The sequence below is a fragment of the Desmodus rotundus genome, chromosome 11 (genome assembly GCF_022682495.2).
Source record: "Desmodus rotundus isolate HL8 chromosome 11, HLdesRot8A.1, whole genome shotgun sequence".
NCBI lineage: Eukaryota > Metazoa > Chordata > Mammalia > Chiroptera > Phyllostomidae > Desmodus > Desmodus rotundus.
Window position 1 is genome coordinate 76,505,354 of NC_071397.1, and position 25,817 is coordinate 76,531,170.

At 36.5% G+C, this 25,817-nt stretch overlaps 1 protein-coding gene and 1 pseudogene across 1 annotated transcript in view; both read left to right on the forward strand.

The window, feature by feature from the left end:
- LAMA2 (laminin subunit alpha 2) overlaps positions 1-25,817 on the forward strand; it is a 514,111-nt gene that overhangs the window by 90,239 nt on the left and 398,055 nt on the right. The gene's annotated exons all lie outside the window — the stretch shown is intronic.
- Positions 9,888-11,139, forward strand: LOC112297060 (phosphoglycerate kinase 1 pseudogene; annotated as a pseudogene).

A 25,817-nucleotide genomic window follows, 5' to 3' on the forward strand; every position in this document is an offset into this window, starting at 1 on the left:
AGTATTACTTACAATTGAAACCCTTGAATATGAGATCTCAGGCACAGAGGGAGTTCTCTGTAGATGCAGTGCGATTCTTATTGCCTGCCAGCTGGGTTCTGATTTCAGAAGACGACCTGGCCTGTCAGTTTTATATGTGACTCATAAAATGCCCGGCTCTGGAGAACAATTATCATGACAGGGAGTGTGCTTTCTTGATTATATGGTGGGGTCCTGTTCCCACCTCTGTTTTTGAAGGATATTAAAGGTAAGGTTGAAAATGCTCCAGTTGTTCTGCTTTGCTGATTGTAACAGTGAAGGAGACGGAACGGATCCCAGCTTGCGGCTCAGTGTTTCAGTGTTGTTCAGCAGCACCTGTTGGCCAGCAGCTGTTAGGGATTATTTCAGGTTTCTTTGTGAGGAACAGTGTGGCAACAATGATAAATCAGATTTAAACTGGTTACCGAAGGGGTTTGTTTACAAAATTGAAGTCTTTTTATAGGGAAAAATGTTCATTCTAAGTGGTGAGCTGGAGCGAGCCTGCGTATATCTCGGAACCCACCTATATTTTCTGAATCTGGGCAATGAGCATACATTCACTGAAGCCGGGATAGTTTTCTCCCAGAAACACAGGGACACCAAAATCCTCCCTTTTCAGGTTGGAACAGAGAGGAAGGGTACAGTGTTTTCTCAAATATTTTTGCCTCTAGTTCAGGTAAAATGGAAGATACAGCTCTGATAATTAGAATTTCGTGTGGCAAGTGCTCACATACATAGTGGACTTGAAGCAATCAATTTTCACTAATCTACAGAATTTCCTCCTCAAGGGAGAAGGGATTTAAAAACGTACATGATCTACTTAAATTCAATGTATGATTCTCCTATTTTTTAGGGAAAAATGTGACTCTAAGGTCATAATGTGGGATTAACTTCTCTCTTCCTGATATGACATTTCACATTAAGGCAAATTAGGGAGAAACATTCCTGGGTAAATAGGGAGGAGAAAAATGTGTTTTTTTACTTTATTACTTTTTCATGGAAATATATACTTTACATATCATTCCTGGTTCTCTAAATATGTGTTTTCCCTGAAGTAAAATCTCAAAAATCCAGAATATTTTAGGGGAGTCTTGCAAGGGAGGTGAATGGTATAGAACTAAAGCAAGAATTATGACTTCTTATATAATATTTTATTTTCTATACCTATACCTTTACCTGTGCATATATATATCCATATAAATTGAAGTGTTCATTTTTCATATTCCAATTTTGTTCATGAGAAAAGCAGGTTTATTCTTCTTAAAATAAATTTATCGGAGTGACATTGGTTAATAAAATTATGTAGGTTTCGAGTATATAACTCTATGATACATCATGTGTACATTGCATTGTCAGTTCACCACCCAAAGTCAAATCTCCTTCCTTTACTATATATTTTGATGCTTTACCACCTCCTTCCCATCCCCCTTTCCCTCTGGTAACCGCCATACTGTTGTCTTCGTCTTTGAGTCTTTGTTTGTTTGCCATTTGTTGTTTTAAGTTTTATATCACACATATGAGTAAAATCGTATGGTTCTTGACTTGTTCCATCTGACTTATTTTGCTTAACATGATATTCTCCTAACCCACTCATAGTGTCACGAATGACATTATTTCATCTATTTTATGCCTGAATAGTGTTCCATTGTATATCTGAACCACATCATTTTTATCCAATTACCTATTGAAGGATACTTTGGCTTTTTCCATATCTTGGCCCCCATGAATAATTCTGCAATGAACATAGGGGTACATATATTTTTATGAATAAATATTTTCACATTTTTCTGGTAAATACCCAGAAGAAGAGTTGTTGGGTCACATGGTTAAGGTCCTGAACAGACACTTCTCTCAAAAACACATACGAATGCCCAATAGATATTTGAAAAGATGCTCAGTTTCACTAGCTATTATGGAAATACAAATCAAAACTACAATGAGAAATCACCTCACATCTGTTAGAATTATTATTACCAACAAGACAAGAAATAACAAGTGTTGGAGTGGTTGTGGGGAAAAAAGCCCTCATTTACTGCTGGTGGGAATGTAAACTGGTACAGTCACTATGGAAAACAGTACAGAAGCTCCTCAAACAATAAAAAATGTTATCATGTGGCACAGATTTACTCTTAATCCTATTTATGTGGAGAATAGCCCACCTTACTGGCAGATCCACTCACTGTTCTTATACCTTCCTTCTCTTTCTTACTATCCTTCACTAATAGAGCCTTCAGCTACTAAGGCATACAGGACCACTTTCCGAAGAGTAACTGAAATTAACCACATACATCACTGATAATGGAGATAGGAAATGCTATACAAGCTCTTCATGTGGAGAAAAGAGTTCTGGTTGTTTGATTTGGAAACATTGAGCTCAACCCCTTCCCCTTTATGAAATTACTGTGACTCATCCTTTATGTCTTTTTCAAACCTTCATATAATAAAGTTCTTCTCCGCCTCTTGGCGAGGGGCTGTTCCCACTTTTTGCCCAGGTGGCTTGTCTGTCGCTGAGTCTTCAGTCATTAGAGTTAGCAATAGTGTGCTTGGCAACAAGACTGAGCAAAGAAAAGACCTGTACAGAGAGTGCTCTTCAAAACCTCCTATTCTGAGAGCACCTGCTTCTCCAAGTGCTGCTTACTTCAGGACTTTCAGAGTCAGCAGGAAAGCTTTTCAACAAATCTGGTTTCTTTTTGAAACTATTTTCAGTAGTTTTGTTACGTGTGCCTGGTAATTCACTTTAAGTGTACAAGGATGGAGATAATGGATAGATAGAATTCTCAATGCTCTAAGTCTCTTTTATCACCCCATTTTTTCATAAGTTTTATCTGCTAACATACGAAAATTGTGTAAACAATAATAGGTTTAACATTGATACAGAAAATTTGTCAAAAGGGGCAAAGGCAGCATTGGGCTCCTCTAGTGTTGCTTATATTCTACACCCTTTTGCTCCTTCATACCCAGGACTCAATTGGAAACTCTCAGCATTAATTTTAGTCATGTCATGCAATTTAATACTGTACCTTGTTTTACTGCAAAGTAAAGGTAACACTGTAGTTCAAAACTTGGCCATCCACAAGCCTTAGGGGATATATGTTTTTTTATTATTTCCCAGCAGGAACATTTAAAATTTCTTAAGCTATATTTTGCACTTACCTGCATTCTTAAACATAGAATATAGATAATAAATCTACTTATTATTATAAATCATCCACCATTATTCTAGTTATAGTTCTGATTTGGATACAATGATATAATTTACTGTTAATTTATTTAGAACTATTTACTGCTATCTACAAAAAACCTCAGACTTCTATGCCATCACTCAATTTGTTTCTTCAAAACCACCTCAATTTGTATTTAAAAATACAATCATTATATATACAATAAAAAGAATCATCATGAATAAAATGCACATTTATTTGTAATATAAAGAAGACTTTTTGTTTGTTTTCAGAATACTTCCTTTCTCGACTATTCACTGTGTATAACCAGTTATCATTTTTATGTGTCTCTCAAAATCATTGCAGTTTTATTAGAGTTAATGGGCTTTTGTCCTAGAGGACAGACGTTATTGCAAATTATGCTTGTTCACTGGAGAACGAGAGTATACTGTGTTGTTTTGGTTTATCAAGGTGACGGTTCATAAAAAATAAATAAATGTTCCACTGACAAAGAAGTTAGTCATGTATTTTAGCTTATGAAATGAATTAAAAGGCATTGAAAAGAAAATCACTTTCAAACCTGCAATAGGCAGCCCTCACTAATTATGTTTTTGCCTGTGGAATATGGATTTTGGAGGCTGTATTAAGAATCAGTGACACATGCATTATTTATATATAATAAAATATAAAATATTTACCATAAATAGGAAAGTGTGGTAATCCTTTCTTTTTAACATAATCATATTACACTCATTTTTAAATTTAAATAGCCACAAAGTATTTTATTTTTGCAAAGAGAGGTTCTAAAACTCATAAAACCAGAAAGATTAATAATAATACACATATGAAATTTAGATTAAAAATGCAGGTGATGGCACCGCCTTAGCATTAAAGAAGTTACAAAGATACATACTTAGAATACCACCAAGTATCCCAACGTTGCCAAAAAGGTCTTCCTCTGATTTTAGCAAAGAGAAACCACACAAATTTTACTCTTTAACTACTGACATCATTTCACTTTGGTACATGGTATTATTGTTTCTCCTACTGTGGCAAATTGTGGTTTTCTCAAGGCCTTTCCCCCAACTCTTCTGGAAACAAAACATCATATTTCCAACCTTCAAATTAAAATGTTATTCTCATAAATATAGGTACCAGGTTGGTTTATTCTCATATATCCTTTCCAATCTTAGGATAAGCAAAAACATGCATTTAGAGCCGTATTAATGTTATTAAAGCAAAAGACAACCCAACTTGTTATCAAGAGAAATCGTGAACTTCCAAGCAGTGTTTTATACAGAAAACATTGTTTTTGACATATTTTGTTCAAATACCCATCTGATCACACACAGCCCAAGAACATCCAAATAATATACTCAAAAGAAACATGTGAAAGTATGGCCTTCAAACATTGTAGCCAATGATGCGCTGCTTGCCTGTGATCTCATCAGCAGTAAAACCACATCCACACACCTCAGTGGCCACCAAGCCCTTTGGCAGAGCTTCCCTAACGGTGAGCTGTTTGAGGTACCAGTCTGAGCACTATTGATTCTGTTTTTCAAGCTCTGAATAGCTGCAGAAATCTTAGCAAGCATTGGAGGAACCGGTTTGACCTTGGCATAGGGTCAACAAGGGGCCAGTCTGAGATCTAAGTAAGTAGCAGCAGCGTTTACTAGCACGGCAGCCTTCTCTTGAGGTTATGCGCAAATTGGGCCATGGTTCTCGGATGGAAAGTGTGTGGCCTGGAATGGCCAGCTGAATGTCACCACACACTCATTTTTTTAAATACCAGCAAATCCCCATCCCTTTTTGAAGTATTACCTGTAGACATCAGGCTATGATATGAAATCCCCTTTAAAAGATGTTTATTAAAATTCTTTGCAATTACAGTTGACATTTAATATTACATTAGTTTCAGGTATACAGCATAGTAGTTAGACATTTTTATAATTTATAAAGTGACCCCTCCCATAAGCCGAGTACTTCCCTGATACCATACATAGGTATTACAACATTATTGACTATATTCCCTGTGGTATACTTTCCATTTTAAAGGTAAAGCAAATATGGCCAAGTGTCACTAGTCTTTTAACTTTTCTGTATGATTGATATTTTCATTGAAATTTTATGAATAAATTGAGTAATGTGATAGCAAATGACTAGGTAACTATTAAGATGGTCGGGGAAGACCCGACACAAGATTCCAGTGTAGCCTGCTGTAGGAGCTGAAAGGATGCTGGTGTGACTGAGCACAGAGGGTGGAGCACAGGTGGCAAACAGAAGGCCCGTGGGCCGAATCCGGCCCTCCACCTTGTTTATCCAGCCCGGCACCTTGTTTCTACCTGATGGCAGCGCTGAGCTCCTCGCCCCTAGTTAAGGAGTAGTTACATTTACACAGTCCTAAAATTACATTCGGCCCTCTGAAGGCAACTGCGAGGCTGATGTGGCCCCTGGTGAAAATGAGTTTGACACCCCTGGATTAGAGAAATAGAATGTTCCTATTCTAGAAACATAAGTCAGAGAGGTGCGCAGGGGTCATAATATCTGTGGGGGGCTTTGTAGGCAGGAGAGAAATTTGTATTTCATCCTAAGTCGATTTTAGGTGGAGATGTGGCATGCTTCTGATTTATATTTTAGAAAGATTTTTTTGGCTGCCAAATGGAGAATTTATTGCTGGGATGCTGGATCTGAAGCAGGAAGATGAGCTTAGAGGCTGTAGAAACTCAGGTGTGATGATGGGTTGGAGGGGATGGGTTTCAGGGACATGAGAAAAAGCAGAGATGGATGATGCATTTTGGCAGGCGAAATCAATAGTACCTACTGATTAATTGTGTGGAAGTGATGATGGTAAGAGGAAAAAAATTAGTTAAGAAGGTTAGGGAAGGAGACTCAAGGGTAGATCTTAGATTTTGGTCTTAACCAATTATGTAGATGATGATGTCATTGAATTTTATGGAATAGATTGGGAGGAGAACAAGATTTTTTGGGAGGGAAGGGCAGGAAGTAAGGAGTTCTGTTTCAGCAATGTTGAATGTGAGACACCTTCAACATCTAAGTAGAGCTATAGACTTGTATTTAGATATTTAACTGCGGTGTTTTAGGGAGATTTATCTTGATAAGAGAGGTTTAGAAGTTTTTGGCATGAAAATAGTTCGAAAGGCATAGGACTGAGGTAAAGAAATGATGTCTCCAAGGAAAATTGAACAGAGAAAAGGAGGTTCTCTTACCAAACCCTGGGACGCTCCCACATTTAGTTGTTAGCTTCCTGTATTTAAAACAAGAAATGTAAAATCTAACTAGTACAGCTGATAGTACAATAATAAAAAAGTAAGGAAGTAAGGAGTATGAAATAGTTCAATATTGTAGTGGGCTCTAACCAAGCATGAGTATATCAGGTATTATATTCTGTCAGAGAATTATCAAGCCTTAATACTTGGAAATATAACTCAGGAACCTATTCAAATAAATTAAATAGAATTGCACCAAAAGTAACCAACACTTTTCAAAATAACTGAGAACACTATTGTCTGAAATTGAATTCAATATATATCACTGATCAGTAAAAATGTAAGCATAGTAACTAAAGAATACAAACTGAAGGATTTAAAAACATGCAGGCAATCTTATTAGGAGGTCCAAACCAGAGCACAGATGTTAAGGAGAAGTTATCTTAATTATGTCATATCTCAGGGTTCCTTCCCCCTTAAAAACACATGTAGGGCAAGTTTACACTGATCAGGATTACAGTGTCTTTATGTAAGAGTCATCCAAGTCACATACCCAATCTGAGAAACACTGGTGTAAAATGCAAGCACCTAAGAGAACCAAAAAAGGGGACCTCACAAATGAAATATGGAGTTTATCTGTATCATGCATTGTAAATGTATTTAAAAAATACCTTATCTAATAGAATAGTATCCACAGTATTTTACCGTGAAAAACATTAAATGTTTGAAGTATATAAAAAGAAATGCACCTTCTTTATAATTAGTTTTGTTGACCATATTCTTGCCAGCTCTAACACTCTTAGCAGGGGTGTCCAACCCACGGCCTGCTGGGCTCATGCGGCCCAGAATGGTATGAATGCGGCCCAACACAAAATCATAAATTTACTTAACACATTGAGATATTTTTGTTTTCATTAGTGTTTATGTATTTAATGTGTGGCCCAAGACAACTCTTCTTCCAGTGTGGCCCAGAGGTGCCAAAAGTTTGGACACTCTTGCCTAGAATTTAAAAATATATTCTATTTTTATTGTTGGTATGATGATTGAAGGAAGATATTACTTTTAAGTTCTTTGGCTTCTTCATATCCTATACTACTCTTAACATCCCCCTGCCTATTTTTTTACCTACAAATTATGCTTCTGAATCCCTGTACTTTTTCCACCATTCACCCTCTCCCCTCTCCCAGCTAAGAACCTTCCAAACGATCATCATGCCTGTGATTCTGTACCTGTTGTGGTTGTTTGCTTAGGGGTTTTTTTTAGATTCAGTCATTGATAGTTGTGAGTTTGTTAACCTTTTAATGTTCATAGTTTTTTTGATCTTCTTTTTCTTAAATAAGTCCCCTTAACATTTCATGTAATAATGGTTTGGTGATGAACTCCTTTAGGTTTACCCTGTCTGGGAAGCACTTTATCTGCCCTTCCATTCTAAATGATAGCTTTGCTGGATAGAGTAATCTAGGTTGTAGGTCCCTGCTTGTCATCATTTTGAATACTTCTTGCCAGTCCCTTCTTGCCTGCAAAGTTTCATTTGAGAAATCAGTTGATAATCTTATGGGAACTCCTTTGTAGGTAACTCTGCTTTTCTCTTGCTGCTTTTAAGTTTCTCTCTTTATCTTTAAACGTTGGCATTTTTATTATGATGTGTTCTGGTATGGTACTCTTTGAGTCCAAGTTGTTTGGGACTCTCTATGCTTCCTGGACATATATGTCTTTTTCCTTTGCCAATTTAGGGAAGTTTTCTGTCATTATTTTTTCAAATAAGTTTTCAATATCTTGCTCTTCTTCTTCTCCTTCTGGCATCCCTTTAACTCAGATGTTGGCACATTTGGTGATGTCCCAGAACCTTCTTATAGTATCTTTGATTTTTTGAATTCTATTTTTTTCTTTCTGTTCTGGTTGACTGTTTATTTCTTCCTTATGTTCCCAATGATTGATTTGAATCCCAGCTTCCTTTCCTTCACAGTTGGTTCCTTGCGGAGTTTTCCTGATTTCACTCAGTGTAGCTGTCATTTCTTCCCTTACATGTTTGCTGCACTCAGTAAGATCTCAAAACATCCTTATCACCAGCATTTTGAACTCTGCATCTGATAGGTTGGTTATCTCTGTGTCTCTTAGTTCTTTTTCTGGAGTTTTGATCTGTTCTTTCATTTGGGCCATATTTCTTTCTCTCCTCAATTTGGCAGTCTCTATGTGTTTATTTCTATATATTGGGTAGAGCTTCTTTGACTCCACCTTGGCATACCTGTTATGTTGTAAGGGGTGGAGCCTTAAGTATTTGCCAGAGTGTGGTGACCCACTTTACTGCTTTGTGGAGCTATATGTGGAGAAGGGATCTAAGAGGGAACAATCCCACTTGCTTGGCTCTTGCCCTGTTTCCACGTACTTCCCCGACTTCCCTTATGCAACTGATACGCTTTTAGCTGCTGCCCTGATGCTGAATCCCAGAGTGCATGGGTGTGCATACATTCAAGAACTGTGTTGGCCCTTTAAATGGACTCTCCTGAGAACCAGCACTTTCTTCTTCTGCCCAACCCCCATTGGTTTTTACAGCCAGAAGTTATGAGGCTTTATTTTTTCGGCACTGGAGTCCTGGGATGCATGGTCTGGCCTGGGGTTCGTATGGCTCACTCCCCAGGAGTCCCTACTGGTTTGTATCTGCCACAGGCGAATGTGGGACTGCCTGTTCCGCTGGCCACCCCTGCTGCTGTTTGCCACCACTGCCACACCACGTCCCCTCTGCCCTGACTCCCCATCTGTGCCCCTGCTACCCGTCTGGATGAATATTTCTTCTTAAATCCTAGGTTGTTTGACTTCCATACAGTTGCATTTTCTGGCAGTTCTGGTTGTATTTTGTTTTGAGACTAGTTGTGATCCTTATTAGGGCTGTGCAAGGAAGGCCCTACACCTCCATCTTGACTAGAAATAAAATAAAGCTTTTTAACTTGCAAAGTTGTTTATGCACATTGGGTTTGCTTATTTTTGAAGACATGCATTTTAAAATCACCATTTGTACTCTGTATTCTAGTTTTTGATTGGAGTAGAAATTTGGATTGGAGACAAGGGGAACTCATATACAATATATGTGCTTATATCCAATTGAGAAAAACCACCACTTTTATAAGTACTTCAGTCAGCAGGAGGTTTTCTTTTAGTTTGTTTAGAAGAATCAAGTGCTGTCATCTGCATGGCATACAATATTTGACAAAAAAAAGTGTTCTTTTCCCCTTCGTGGCTTAAATGCTGAATGTCATAGAATCCTCTCTTTGGCTGAAGAACAGTTTAAGATTTCATCTGTGACAATAGTAGCAATAAAGCCAAATACAATTTTAAATTATTATGCCTGATAGATTAAGAACCATTATCTGGATACCAAACAGAGCCAAAAAGTTTTCTATGATTAACATTACACATAAAACATTCACTGCTATCTCTGTCACTATGTGATCCCTTGGCCTCTTGCTGCTACTATATTGCCAAGATGTTGCTTTCTAACAAGCTGATTCTAGACAAGCTGGAAATGAAGGGGAAGTAGGTTGCTGTGGGAGTGGACCTCATTGTTCCTATGAAGAACAACCAGATAACAACCAACCAGAGAATCAAGGCTGCCATCCCAAGCATCAAATTTCTGCTTGGACAATGGAACCAAGTCAGTTGTTCTCATGAGCCACCTGGGTCAGGCAGATGGTGTCCCCATGCCTGACAAATACTCCATGGAGCCAGTTTCTATAGAGCTCAAATCTCTGCTGGGTGAGGATGTTCTGTTCTCAAGGACTATGTGGGCCCTGAAGTGGAGAAAGCTTGTGCTGACCCAGCCACTGGGTATGTCATCCTACTGGAGAACCTTCCCTGTCCTGTGGAGGAAGAAGGCAAGGGAAAAGATGCTTCTGGGAATAAGGTTAAAACCAAGGCAGCTAAAATAGAATCTTTCCAAGATTCACATTCTAAGCTAGGGGATGCCTATATCAATGATGTGATGGCAATGATGCTCATTGAGCCCACAGCTCTAGGGTGGGAGTCAATCTGCCACAGAAAGCTGAAGGTTTTCTGATGAAGAAGGAGCTGAACTACTTTGCCAAGGCCCTGGAAAGCCCAGAGCAACCCTTCCTGACCATCCTGGGTGGAGCTAAAGTTTCAGACAAGATCCAGCTGTTCAGTAATATGTTGGATAGTCAATGAGATGATTATTGGTGGTGGAATGGCTTTTACCTTCCTTAAGGTGCTCAACAACATGGAGATTGGCACTTGTCTGTTTGATGGAGAGGGAGCCAAGATCATCAAAGATCTGATGTCCAAAGCTGAGAAGAATGGTGTGAAGATTACCTCGCTGGCTGACTTTGTCACTACTGACAAATTGGATGAGAATGCCAAGACTGGCCAAGCCACTGTGGCCTCTGCCACACCTCCTGGCTGGATGGGCTTGGACTATGGTCCTGAGGGCAGCAAGAAGTATACTGAGACTGTCTCTAGGGCTAAACAGATTGTGTGGAGGACCTGTAGGTGTATTTGAATAGGAAACTTTTGCCCAAGGGTCCAAACCCCTCAAGGACGAGGTGGTGAAAGCCTCTTCCAGGGGCTGCATCACCATCGTAAGTGGTGGAGACACTGCCACTTGCTGAGCTAAATGCAACATGGAAGACAAAGTCAGCCACACCAGCACTGGGGGCGATGCCAGTTTAGAGCTCCTGGAAGGTAAAGCCCTTCCTGGGGTAGATGCTCTCAGCAATGTTTAGTACTTTTCCTGCCTTTTGGTTCCCGGGTGCATCCCCTAACTCAACTTGGTGCGTTCCACATCTCTACTTGTTACTAGCTAAAATCTTCCCCCACGGCAAGATTCAGCAGCTAGTGGCCAAGAGATGCTGCCCAGGAACACTTAACACAGGTGCAGAGCAGCATGTCAGCTCCTCTCCACTGCACCCTGGTTTCAACTATATTCTTTGGGATCTCATTTGAATTTCTTAGTGGCTAAACCGTTGTACACTCTAGAGTGTGTATATTGATGTATAGTATGCGATGGCAGTATACTGACATAAAGTTTATGTATTAGCATACATACATATTTTGTGAATTAGCCATGTAAGGAATACTATAAAGCAGTAAAAAAAGGAACAAACAATTGCTACTCCCGACAGCATGAGTGAATCCTCCAACATAATAGCTGCCCTATACTAGGCAGAGGCCACGTGCCAGTCACGTAGTACCGTGGTTCAGAACACACAGGATGCCTGTGTTTCTGGAGAGGGTTAATTTCGACAAGAAATTTTTTTCTGCCTTAAAACTGAGGAAGTGGTTGCCCTAAAACCATTACTTCATTTATCCTATTAAAGAGAAGAACTGACCATTTTAAAAGAACATCATCCTTTGATGGCTGTCATCTGAGATATTTAAAGATTCTTTTAAGAAGTTAGCATCAAGAGGGGATAAAAGCAAACGCAGTTATCTCACCTTGGATCTTACAGATCTAAATATATGCACAGAAATACCTAATATCCTGAAACCAGCCATTTTGTCTGTGATAGTATCTCTTTCCATTATGTGATTGAGTGCTACAAAAATCAAAGGAAGAGGTTAAATGAAATTTATAACTATAGCATTTTTTAGTTTTTACAAATAAAGCAGATATAAATACAAAAAAAAAGAAGCTCGCTATAAGATAAACACATTTACTCATCTGTTCCCAATTTCTAGTCATGTTCCTCTTAGATGTCTAATGTTAACACTTTTTAGCTATTTCTTTTGACACTTTTTAATGATAGGTTTCTATTCATATTTTTCAATTTGTCAGTTTTAGATACTCAATTGATATTTTGTTTTTAGAAATCACAATTTAGCTTTCTTATAACCCATATTCCTTGCTTATCCCCCTAATATATCATAATTTCATTTAAATAGTATAAACTTTTATGATATAAATAATGTTTAACATTAAATATTTATTCTTTCATGTTTACATGTCCTATCTTGAAATCTAATTTCTTTTTTTTCCTGGTTTTTAATCCTTCATGCACTTCTTATACTATTTGTCATTGTTATATTATTCCCCTTCCCCACAAATACAGGGTGGGCAAAAATAGGTTTACAGTTATAAAACAAATAAATAATGTGATAATTAATACATAATAATACAAGAATAAACTACACATTTTGCGTACTCACAACTGGAAACCTACTTTTGCCCACCCCTGTATATTCATTTTTGTAAGCAGTCCCACTTTTTAAAATCTGAGTTCTGCCTGACCAGGAGTTTATTTTTCTTCAGGCCTACTGCGCGTTCTTGTGCTGTGGAGCCACCTTGTCTGGGAATCTCTACTTCGTCTTTCTTGCTTTACTTTCTCATTTTGCCTGAGCACATTGTCAACTAGTTTCTTAAGAAATGTTGCATGAGCAGTAAACTTCCTAAGTCTTTTGATGCCTTTTTTATATTCAAATTATTTTTATACACCATAGTAGTCTTCTTTAGTCTATATACTTATTCCTTCAAGTTTAGGTAATATGTGTATTTTGTAAGTATAAACTTTATGTAGCTTTTCCATTTTATCTTTTTGAAGCTAGCCAGATTTGGCCTTCTTGTATTCATGATCTATATCATCTTTCTTCTCATGTTTCAGTTCATATTTTTATAGACAACATCTTGAACTCTATCTTCCAAAATTTGTATTGAAAGTTATCATCAGTCTTTTGAATAATCTTTTGCCTTTCAGATTTTTTTTATTATAATAAAGTATGCTTTACTAAAAAATCTGCATATTTTTATGTGCAATTAACCTTTTACTTTGAGGTCCTGAAAGGACCTGATTGAAGAGCTAATTAAGATGATTTAAAACTCTGGGTTGTGAGGACAGGGCCACAAGGTGATTAGGTAGAGAGCCAGCTGTTTTGCTAGGGTAGCATCAAATGCAAGAACGTGTAGATTTTATTTTCCCTCTGGGAGCATATCATCTCTCCAGAGAGCTAACCTTCATACTTATCCTTGGGGGAGAGGTGGCTACAAGTATTTGGGGCCACAGCTGTACTTGGCCACAAGTGGAAGAAGTGTTCACTTATATAGAAAAGTATCCATTATTTTTTAAAAATTATATCTGTTAATATGATCCCATCTTACAAACAAATTTTATTTCACATGACTGAATCGTGAAAGAAAGAAAACACCACAAATTTAATGCCCTAGTAACTGTGAACCTTCACCTGTTGGGATTTGTATAGAAGGTTTAAATCCCTGTTTTAGAATCACAGTCCACTTGACATAGGGGAGGCCTGGTTGCTAAACTGCACTATCTCATGTAGCAAGTAAAATGTTGAATGTTAAGCTTATTTTTTCAAAATATTTATTTATCACTTATTTATTCCAAAATTTTCACCTATGCATCAACTGCTCTTCTTTTTTATTTTTTTAAAGAATTTATTTATTTTTAGAAAGAAGACAAAGGGATGGAGAAAGAGAGGGAGAGAAACATCAATATGTAGTTGCCTGACACGCACCCCCTACTGGGGACCTGGCCTGCAAACTTGGCATGTTCCCTGACTGGTAATCAAACCGGAGAGCCTTTGGTTCACAAACCCATGCTCAGGTCACTGAGCTACACCAGCCAGGGCTCAACTACTCTTCTATGTTGACTTTTCTTTATACAAAAGTTAAAATAATTTTCGACAAATTATTCAGATGCTGAAATTACATTTTCATTGATTTCAAGTATATCATAGGCTGGTAGAATTAAATATATGCTTTATGTAATGGAGCCTATTTCTTAAAATTATACAGAAAATGCACATAATTGTGGAAATTGTAATGTTCAAGTACTTAGAAGCTTTCTCCTAATTTTGCTACAAACACACATATATAAGTATATATAGTGTAGTTAGTTCTGTAGCCACAGAATTAGCAGCAGCTTTGGAGAGAAAATGTAGAAGAAAGAATGCCCTGAGCATCCCTTTGAATAGCTCAGGCAAGAACAGGTGTTATTATCCCAAGAGGAAACTATAAGTGACTTTTTGTAATTGGAAGTGTGTCCTACCCTGATAAGAACTTGTGGATAAGAAAACAAGCGAACAGCAAATAGCCAAGGGGAAGAAAGCTAGAAAAGCTTGCTGTGTTTCTTCACTTAAATATATGTTATTTCTTTAAGGACTGCAGGTTTTACAAAGGAAGAAGACTAATTTAGGATGCTACTTACCTCTGTTTCCAGAAGAAAGAGACTCTTGTAGAATGTGATTTTAAGTAGGTCATGGACCAAAAATAAGCAACAAGACCTATAGGTAGTTTTATGAACATCAAGGTTTAAGAAATTTCATACTTTGGAGAGTTCTCCAGAGCTTTATACAATATTATAAGGGAAACAGCAGTAAAAAGTAACCATGCTAGTAAAAAAAAAAATCTCTCCAGTAAGAGATTACTGAGCATTATTAGAGTCTGTGTAGTTTTGCTGTTCTTGTTGTCTTTTTTGTTGGATGGTTTGCTCTGGATATTTGCTTATTTCTTTGTTTGTTGATTTTTTAGTATATAAATAAAGCTGTCAAGGCCCCAAAAAGGAAATCTTTCAGGAAGTTTTAAGATAACATGATACATTTTTGAGTTTTTTTAAGGCTGAGATTCTATTTTCTTTTTCTTAAAAGGAATGTCATAATTCTGCACATTTTTGCTTATTCTACATTTTTGCTTAGTCTACATTTTTGCTTATTCATGAAACTCAGAAGAAATTCTGTCCATTGACAATCTCTCATTGTGTGTTCATCACCACTCCAAACCCTCATTTAGTCTGAAATTGAGTGTTCAATGATATTCATGTTTAAATTCATTCTCAGTTGCAAAATGTTCTTGGTGCTAATGAAATTGTACTTTAATCATTTTGAGTCAAAAGTTTATCAAAAACAGTACTTTGACATACAATGTCAGCATGTTCGTAGATTTTGATAAATGTGGACAAAATCAATAGATACATAAGGAGAACCCAAATAAAATCATCATATTTCAAAAGCTTTTCTTAACATAACTCACAGCTGTAGACTTTCCCTTTCAATAAGAGAAGAAAATAAGTAAGTCATGGAAATATAATGTACAGCATGGTGACTACAATCAATAATAATTCATTACTAATTTGAAAGTTGCTAAGAAAGTAAATCTTAAAGTTCTAAATACAAGTAAAAACATTTTTGTAACTGCATGGGTGCAGAGGACAACTAGACTTTGTGTGATGATCATTTTGTAGTGGATACAGATGTCTAATCATTATGTTGTGCACCTGAAATTAATACGTGTCGATTAGAAGTCAATTTTAAATAGGAAAGAAAAGAGTTTTGATAACTAGAAAGCATACTCCCACCGTCCTATTCAAGGAGCAATTCTTTGCAGGAGACAGAATAATAACTCAAATATAAATAAATAAAATCAGTAACTTAAAAATACTGTTGTATTCCAATGTAATGTGAATTTTAAAGTTATTTAGTACTTCTAGTTTAGATATTTGAGAACACTAGTTCCATCTATATGCCAACATCAATTGATACTTTGAATTTAAATATTGCCCATAATCAGATCCCCTTCCATCCATTTTCTCCTAAGATACCATCCTATTAGTTCTTCCCTTCAGCATTTCACTTGTGTAATTCTTTCCCTCTTTAAAGATAAAACAAATGAAAATTATACACTACCATCCATGGCATCCATGTCCATACCTGCTGCCTTATATCCATTCACTCCTCCTCAACCGGTGCCGATCTGCATTCAGTTTTCATCTCTCTATAAAGCTGTTCTCACTAAGTTCAGTTCACAAGTAAGCCCTTCATTTCTGAATCCAGTGAAGATTTTTCTCTGTCTTTCCTGAATTCCTTGTGACATTTAACATGTCTGAACTCTCCCCTTTCTTTGAGGATTCTCTTCCATTGACTTCTGAGCCAACACTTTTTTCTAATTATTTTCTGCCATCTTGGGTTTGTTCTTCTGGGTAACCTTTATTGGTCTCTGTATAATTCTTACATACCCATATTCTTCTGAATTCCATACTGCTTCTCTCTCTCTCTCTCTCTCTCTCTCTCTCTCTCTCTTTGTTCCATAGAGCTTCTCTGTGTGTCTGCACTTTTTTGTCATTTCTTCCAAATGAATGTTGGAGACCCAGGCTTAGACCTTCAACCTACTCTCTGTTACTATTTCTGCTATTTCTGTTTTCTCACCTGAATGCCAGCAAAGGAATTTGGGGGTTGTTCTTGAGTCCTTCTTCTCTCTTACCCTCAAATTTAAAGAAGTTTCAATCTCATAGACTTTTATCTTTTTAATATCTCTTAATTTTTTCCTCTTAGAGTTCTGTGTAACTATTGTCAGTACCCTTCAGCCATTGTTATATTGTGCCTGCAATGCTAGGGCAGCACTCTAATTTCCTGTGTTGTTCCTCATCTTGCAAACCCCACTTAGTCCACTCCTCTAAGCTCCTTCCCTTCCAACACTTAACCATTCACATATCAATTTGTATTATGACATCAATTTGCATCATAGCATGTCATATAATAATGCTATATGCAAATATTTTCCCATTTTTTGATCAGACAGAGTGTGCTTAAAGAGTATCAAAATAAAATGTCAAGGACCTTAAGAAATTTCTTCTTTTAACATAAAAAATTAAAAATTAATTTTGTGCTATATAATTTTGGGGTTCACAATGTGGAGAAACAAATCTTGCAATTAGAGTTTTTCCCATTACACATAGTAAGTGTCCATGTCTGAGCAAACCGCTTGGGGAGTTTAATTTAGTTTGAATCATTGGGGAAGGAGAGAGTCGAGGTATTATAAAGTATGGAGAGTTAAATGAAACATGCATCTTTGCTATTTTTGCATAAGGTAAACCTTTCCCTTCCAATGATAAAAATGTCATTTTTACTCCCCTCTCTCTTACTGTTTGCTACAGTAAGTACATTTCTGAGAAAAGTGAAAATATACATATACTCTATCTTTGCACTTAAAACTGTATGTATTCATACACAGGCTACTATTTTTAAAAAATCAAGAACTTAAATAATGAATTATGTTTTTTATTAAGGATGTTTTAAAGAAATAGTTATCTGAGAACAGGTATGTTTTTTTTTTACAAAGGTGAAGACATCACATTTTACTTTAATATAGCTACAATTATTCTTGTCAATTGCTTTGTTAGTAGGTCAAGGAGAAATTATACCTAAGAAGGGTCCATGGAGTAAAGAGACCAATCACATCAGAATTAAAATTAAATTGAAAAAATTTAAATCAAGGAAACCATTTTTTCTCCTTTTAGTATGATGTGCAAAGTCATGCATTTTAAATGGGAAATGGGAAATTTCATAGCTGCTGAACAGCAGTGATACGAGCTCTGAGGTCAAGGTGGAGGCAGGGTGCCATATAGCTGTGGCAGCTTTTGCTCAGTTAGAAAATTACATTTTAAACATTCTGACTACATTATAGAGCCACAAGAAAATTTACAGTAATTTTTTTTAGTGGAACAAAGGATTTTCTCTTTTTCTGTACAGATTCATTATCCAATCAAGCCACATTTATCAGGCAGTGCGTGATTAGTCAGAGAAATGCGTTTGCTATGCACACCTGCACACACTCACACGCAACATTTACCAACCATCTCTTATTTCTATGTGTGTATCACCTTAGCAATCAACTAGAATTTGTGTTTTAGTTTGAATATTAATTCACTTTACCAAAAATGCCTTTCTCTTAGCCCTGACTTGTGGAGCTCAGGTTGGCTGGGCATCATCCCACGAAGTGGAAGGTTGCTGGTTTGGTCCCCATTTAGAACACATGCCTGGGTTGTGGGCCTGGTCACTGGCTAGGGCGTGTGCGAGAGCAGCCAATCAATTGATGTTTCTCCCCCACGTGGATGATTCTTTCCTTCCTTTTCACCCTCCCCTCTCTCTAAAAATAAATAAAATCTTTCACTTAATCTCTCTCTAAACTATTTACCTAAAATGTGTTCATAATTTCATATTTAATATGATATGGAAATAAAAGGTTGTGTGAAATTAAAATTATGATATCAGTAATCTTTCTACCATGCACAATGACACAGGTATTTGACCAGATAAAAAAGTATTTGTGTAAATAATGCTTCAATGAACATAGTGGTACATATATGCTTTTTTTTCTTTTTTTTTATTATTGTTCAACTACAGTTGTCCCTACTTTGGATATATGCCTAGAAGTGGAATCTGTGGGTCATAATACAGTTTCATTTTTAATTTTTTGAGGTAACTCCATACTGCTTTCCACAGTGGCTCCACCAATCTGCATTCCCACCAACAGTGCACCAGGATTCCCTTTTCCCCACAGACTCACCAACACTTGTTGTTTGTTGATTTATTGACAATAGCCATTCTGGCAAGAGTGAGGTGATATTTCATTGTGGTTTTAATTTGCCTTACTTAGATGATTAGTGATATTGAGCATCTTTGCATATGGTAGTTAGAAAATAGTCATGGAAAATATAGGAAATATAGTCAATGATATTGTAATAACCATGTATGGTGCCAGATGGGAACTAAAACTAAGAAGGGGACCACTTTGTAAAATATATGATGGTCTGATCACTATGTTGTACACCCAAAATTAGTATAAAATAATATTGAAGGTAACTGTAATTGAAAAAAATTATAAGATAATAAAAAATAAATCAATTTCAATAAAAAGTATCTATGCTAATTAAATATATACTATATCAACTAAACTTGTAAAAATTGATTGCTGTTAATTTATATAACATTCTAATTAAAACAAATATATTTTAAAGTTGAAAGTAGCACAGTGGTAAATAGTTTGCCTTGGACAATTGCATAAGTATGAACTAAAGTTGAGCCTAACAGCAAAGGTGAATGTAGCATCTACAAATTTAGGAAAATACTTCAAGAATAAAGATATTTACAAGCAATTAGTATATCCATGCTTTGTTAGAAGAAGAACTTATTGTGAGTGGGGATGCGTTAATTCTTTCAGGCATAGAGATTCTATTTTCCAAATAATTTCATTCATATAAGTGATGTGCTTTGTCTAAGTTAGGATTCAGTTTCCAGCTGTTTTCTGATGTTGGAAAGTGAAACATTGAGGTTTAAAATTATTCTGGGGACACAGCCTTCCCTGTCATGGATTCTAGCAGATGCTGGTATAATTTAATATTCGTGGAAGACAGAGCAAATATAGAATAGCATTAAATTGCTTTTGCTGAGTTTTCAAGCCAGATGTCCCTTGGCATTTACATGGAAGGAGTCTACTGCGTTACAAGTTGCATATTTTTGTGTGCAAGTTCTCAGCCATGGTATGTAGTCATTGGTGTTTTGACAGCCATCTGCTCAGGCCTTACTTTCTCTACTCAGCCATAGCTAAATTTCAACATTTTTCAAAGTGGAAAATTCCCGGTAGTTTTGAGTATAAGAAAACAGAAAACTGGTACTCAGTATTAAAAATAAAAAAGTAATACATATCTTTTGCTCAGTAATAACCTGCTGTGTTGAAAGAGAATGTCTTATGAATAGCTACACCAAATAACTAAGCTCTTTTAGAACAGAGACCCTCATCCTCTTACTGAGGTTTGATTATGTGCAAGCTGTAGCTAGACTAACCTGGGGAGGTACAGAAACGAATCACTCCACAGTGACTAATTTAGGGTTGCCTTTGTCTTGTACACACTAAGCACTTCATAAATTTTGCTGAAAGAATGAATGAACATATTAGAATCCTTACATAACAGCCTGCTGATTTGTAGAAAACATCCCCAAAGAGCTGGTAGGTTTTAATATGTTGAGATGTGTGCAAACATGCACACATATGTGTATGTAATGTTTATACACTCTAAGTGAATGGAAGAGAGTTTGATAAGAACTTTTGAGCATTAACTATGCACTTACTAATATGCTAGGTATCCTGGAGATTCAAAACAATATCTACATAAAAAGAATAAAAGAAATATTTTAAATGCTAAATTTTATGATGTAGATGAATTGATAAATAGGAAAGAATGGGGAATTTTTAAATCAAGAAGATGTATTTTGAGCTGATTTTGAAGGAAATACTAAATTTAGACCAATGGATAATAATTAAAGTAAAATAATTGACACAATATAGATGAGGTAAGTAATGTATTTGTGCATTAATTGAGTCATTTATCAAATTTTTAAATACGTTCTTGAGTGCAGCATTACATTAAAAAGATATGTTATTAAACAAGCTTTCAATTTAGCTCACATAAATAGAGACATAAACAAATATTATTATGTGTATCTAGAAACCTTAAGGCCCTGTGTCTATCACTTCTGTAAGCAGGACTTACAAGCCTGCTTCATTACCCACAGGGCAGGCAAAACATGTTTCACGAAAGAACGATACTTTACTGGGCATATTTATTGTAGCCCAGCAATATATAGTATTCTGCAAATTCTACTTAAACGTCTTGTTTCAACATGCTTGGGACCAGTTAATGTTTAGAGTTTTATGAGCAAATAAGATATATACTGAAAACATTTCATTCAATAAGTTGAACTTCTTGAGTTTTGAATAAATTTTGAAGCCTGGGGGAATCAATATGGTGCTCAAATTTAATCTGTTTTGTGTGTCTAGTTTACTCTTAGTATTGTACACTATTTATCAACAATTTAATATTTTGAATAAAATAATTACTTTTGGTATATTTTACTCTTACTAGTTATCTTACTAGTTATCTAGCCATAAACCAATCTAGTGGCCATCACAAAATTCAATTATCAATACAAAAAAAATGACCAAACTTTGACTCTTTTGACATGAATGAATCCACCAAATATGTAGTTCACTTCCAAAATAACCCAGGGCATATTATCTAGATATGATTTTAGATAATACAATATATTGTTAAATTAACCAGTAGTACAAAAGTAGATAAGATATTATTTAAAACACAGGAGAAAATAAGTTAGAGAAGTGGGGAAACAAATCGGAAGTCTCATGCATGAAACTAAAGAGCAATTTATTCTGGAAGCAAAGATCTCATGACACTAACACAAGATGATGAAGAAATTACTCTGCGTGCAAGTGTAGAGAAAAAAATAGCTTTGATACCGTAGTGATCTGGGAGCTCATTATACAGAAGAAACGAAGAGCTTTAACTACCATGCAATTAAAGTACTAGAGAATGTAAATACGAGTATATCGTGTGTGGCGGCTTATGGAAACTCAGAAGTGGGTGGAATTGTAGAATGATGCTCTAGAAAAAGGAAACTGATAAGAAATATTTAATTAGAGGACAGTAAGTCATCTTTGGCAACATCTTTCAAGCAAGAATGTTTCATTTTGGATATCATACTTATTGTTTAAGATTGATATTCCAAAGGCTTATCATCCCTGGACACTAATGAAGATGTCCTCCTTCACCCCAATAATACATATTCTAGACTTCATCAGCTTGTCTGCCAGGCAGGATTGGGGACTAGTAAGTTTCAGTGTGTACAGTTAGTAACCACTCCACGTTATAAAGAATCATACTCCTCTATTTGTGCCCCCAAATTCATTGACTCTAATGAAGATAAAACACTTTTGAAGATATGGAAATTCTTGGAATGAAAATACTTATAGTGGTATTTATTCTGGGGAACTCTAAAGAAAATTAGAAAATATACAGGGACTGAAGTTATCAAAGAACCTAAAATTGGTGATGATGAGTTATTTCCTTAATGCCTACTAATGATTGGAGAAAAGAGAAATGCTTTCAAGTACATGAGTTGTGAGAAATTACATGAGTTCCGAAAAAAAAATAAGTTGTGAGAAAAATAAAATATATGAATTGTGAGGAAAAAAAAAACACCCTACAAAATCAAAGGAAATTTTTGGAAATGTGTTCAATAAGCAGTAGTAATTTACTTTTGGTCACATTTTAAAAGTAGTTTTTCAAAATTTTCTAGCTTTGAAACTCTTAAGTTGATCTTTAGGAATGGCAACCATAGCCTTTTGCCTTTACTTATTGGGTCAGATCTGTTACAGAATGGACCTATGGCGGGGACAAAATACTATTACCGAATGGACCCCCCTATCCTCCGAGGGTCCCCCTATGCTAGGTTCACCTTGCCCGCCACCAGGGAATGATGTCTCCCAATGCCAGAGATTGGTGAAAAGGAAAGGAATTATTTATTCAAAAAGATATACAGACTTAGAGTAATAGCTTAATGTCTTCATTAAAATCCCAAAGTCCTTTAGAATACCCACAAACGCACACAGTCCTTCCTTCTCTGTCTCCCCACTCTGGGGTACCATATCTCAGGAAAAAAATAGAAGTCCTTGGCTCAGGTAACCCCTCGGTTCCCAGCACCATCAGCCATGTCACCACCATGATCTCCAGTTAATCCAAAGCCATGTGGCACTTTCTCGTGGCTCACCAGTAAGGGTCCTTTTACCTCTTTCCTTCACACGGCATCTCTCCTGTATTCTTCCAAACTGCTAAGAGAGAACTCTACATCGCTGCTACATCTTGCTTCCTAGCTTCCTAAGCTGTGTGGCAAAAGGAGCCCCAAAGCCACGTGGTCCTTTTCCCTTCTCCAAGCTCACTCAAGCACTGTAACCAGGGGGAGCTGCCTCCCAGTTACATCCTGGGTGGAAGTCTCTCCCATCTCTCTGGCTCAAAGCAAGGCCACAGCTATTTAACATATCCATGAAACCCGTTAAAAGTTATAGATATGTTAAATGACCATCCCTGAGGTTATCTGCAGAACTGTTGCTATGCAAAACAGCTCTCAATTGCCCTGCTCCACGTGCCCCATCCCCCCCTTCAGACTTGTGGGGGTGAGGACATCCTATATTTTTTAATATTTCCTGGACCCCCTGAGTTCTGGACCCCATTACGAATCTCTATTTGGGCAGGGGGATGGGGGTGGTGGCTGGCTGCACCCTGTTACAGATCTGCTTGCTAAAATCCACCTCTGGCTCTGGGATAGAACATAGAATGTTTCCCTTTGAAAGCAGTTGACAGAATCAGATATTTTCTCTAAGACCCTTATTTTTAATTATTTTAATCTTCAAACCTAGGTTCCAGATTTTGCCTAGGCATATAAGGTAAACATTAGCTGAATCTTATTTCTCTGGACTTGGATACAGTCCTACCATGGCTCACCTTCTGGACTTGAACTCTGGTTAGATTCACTTTGGGTACCTTCGAAATTTTCTCCTGCAGTGTGCTGTCGACCCATACTTCTGGTCCTCTATTCACTATTTCCAATATGGGAATGCTTCTAACAAAATTTATCTAGCTTTGTAAAGACATAGCCCTTAACTGCATGGTTCATTCTTGCATAAGTACTGCTTAGCGAAGTGGCTGGGCAGTTGGAGGAATTCAGTGAGTATGTGTCACATGTAGTCAAATAAGACCTGGGACTGAATTTGAAAAACTCAAGTTCCAGATTTAGGAAATTATCTGTCATTACTGATCATCAATTATTTTATTTATAAAATTTAGATAATAAATGTCCCATTTATCTTATAGTTTCACTGTGAGAATCAAGATAAGTGACAATATTTTGTAAAGTTCAGTGCCACACATTTATTTATTATGATCAATGAATTGCATTACTCAGACACTGCATTACAGTACATACCATGCAACAGAAACTCCCTGGTTTTTTTGCTTGTTTCAAATCAGCTGAACTAGAACAAATAAACTTATCCCATGCAGAGGCTTTTTGTGGGTTTTTTTTTTTTTTTTTAAAGAAGCTGAACTGATTACTAAATTAATGCACAGAATCTCTGGAGTCATTTACTACTTTTATGAGTATTTACTGAGTGCCTATTCGATGTTAATGACTTTAGTCATCTCTGAGAATAAAAACATTAATAAAGTATGACTTCTATCTTCAAGGAACTTGCAGGTTAGTGATCACAGAATGTTGGTAAAAGGCAAAACAAAATTATGACAAAATCTTATGTCTGAGAATTTTATATGTATGTGCTTGGTAAATGAATATTATTATTAGCAATTGTATGCTAAATGACTATAAAATGCTGATTTTTTACTTCAAGTATTTATAAGAGCAAACATAATATTTGTGAGTTTTTCTGCATATTTATGTATGTGTTTAAATAGCTGCCAGAGAACAAAGTGTTTTGCTATAAACACTGTCAAATCTCACTTCGAAAAAAATTTGTCTATAAAACAAGTATTTCCATAAATATATGGAAGCTGCATAGAATGTGCTTTTAAAGCATAAAACAGAATTAGATGCTTGATTCAGCTGTGAAGTTTGTTTTTTTTTTTAATGTAACCCTCATTCTTAAGCTGTATGGATCAGGCTAAGACCTGGTACAATTTGAAAGTGATAACGAAATATAAAAGTTCCAGAAGCAACCCAGCAGTTAGGAAAGATCTCAGAGGAAATAAGATATAGGGGAGAAACAATTGTGAAAGATAGGAAGGTACAAAGAGGGGAGGGAAGTTAAGGAATGGAGATTTCTAGCCAAAATCCTGAGGAAAGAAAAGGTAGAGCCTTGTTCTAGAAACTGTTTAAAGGCAGTATTATTTTAATGTGATGAGAGCATATTGTAAACCAGGATAGTAATTCTGAATGTATCCTAGATGTCATTATAATCCATCAAAAGATTTTAAGAGAAGTGACCTGATCAGATTTGCGTAATAAGAAAATCCATTTTGTTAAAAATGGACTGAAGAAAGGCAAAGGATAATCAGGAGTCCATTTAGGAGGCTGTTGCCAAGTCCAGATGTTAAATGCTTGCAACATGGCCCCAAGGTTGGCAGTGGTGCTGGAGGGAAGCAGGTGGAACTGAAATTAATGTTGCAGTTAGAATAGTATTTAGTGATAGGCATCACTAAATACTATTCTGTATGGGACACTGGGTGGATAAAGCGTGTTGAGCTACAGAGAACTCAGGAGCTATTTGTTGTGTGTGTGGTGGGGGAATGACAGTGGTGCTGGAGCACGGGGAATCATTTGCTCTGTTTTGGGTAAATGAAGTTTGAGATGCTCAAGAAATATCTAAGTGGAGATGTCAACCCAGCAATTGGATAAGCCTGGAGCTTCAAAAAGATATCTGGCCTAAAGATATAATTTGGGAATTGTTGCCTATGCAGATGGTGTGTAAATGACTTAGAAATGCATGAAACTATCTGGGGAGGAGAATGAAATAAGAAAAGGATCTGAGATCTGCCCCCAAGGAACCCTAAATCTAACTGATAAACACAAATGAAAAGGAGGGAAGTAAATGGTTTCTTTTTCCTTTTGTGTGGGTCTTTTAAGCCAGGGGAAATACGATGTAAACCAGTGTTGTTTTATGTGTGTTTCATCATTAGAGATAAGAAATTGTCTAGCAGTTCTAAAAGAGCAGGGCCCATGGGGAGCAGCATCTTTTTGCTGCCATTGTATGCATCAAAGCTTACATGAGCCCCTTCTTATCTTTTGTTTTAAGGATGTAAATAGAAGC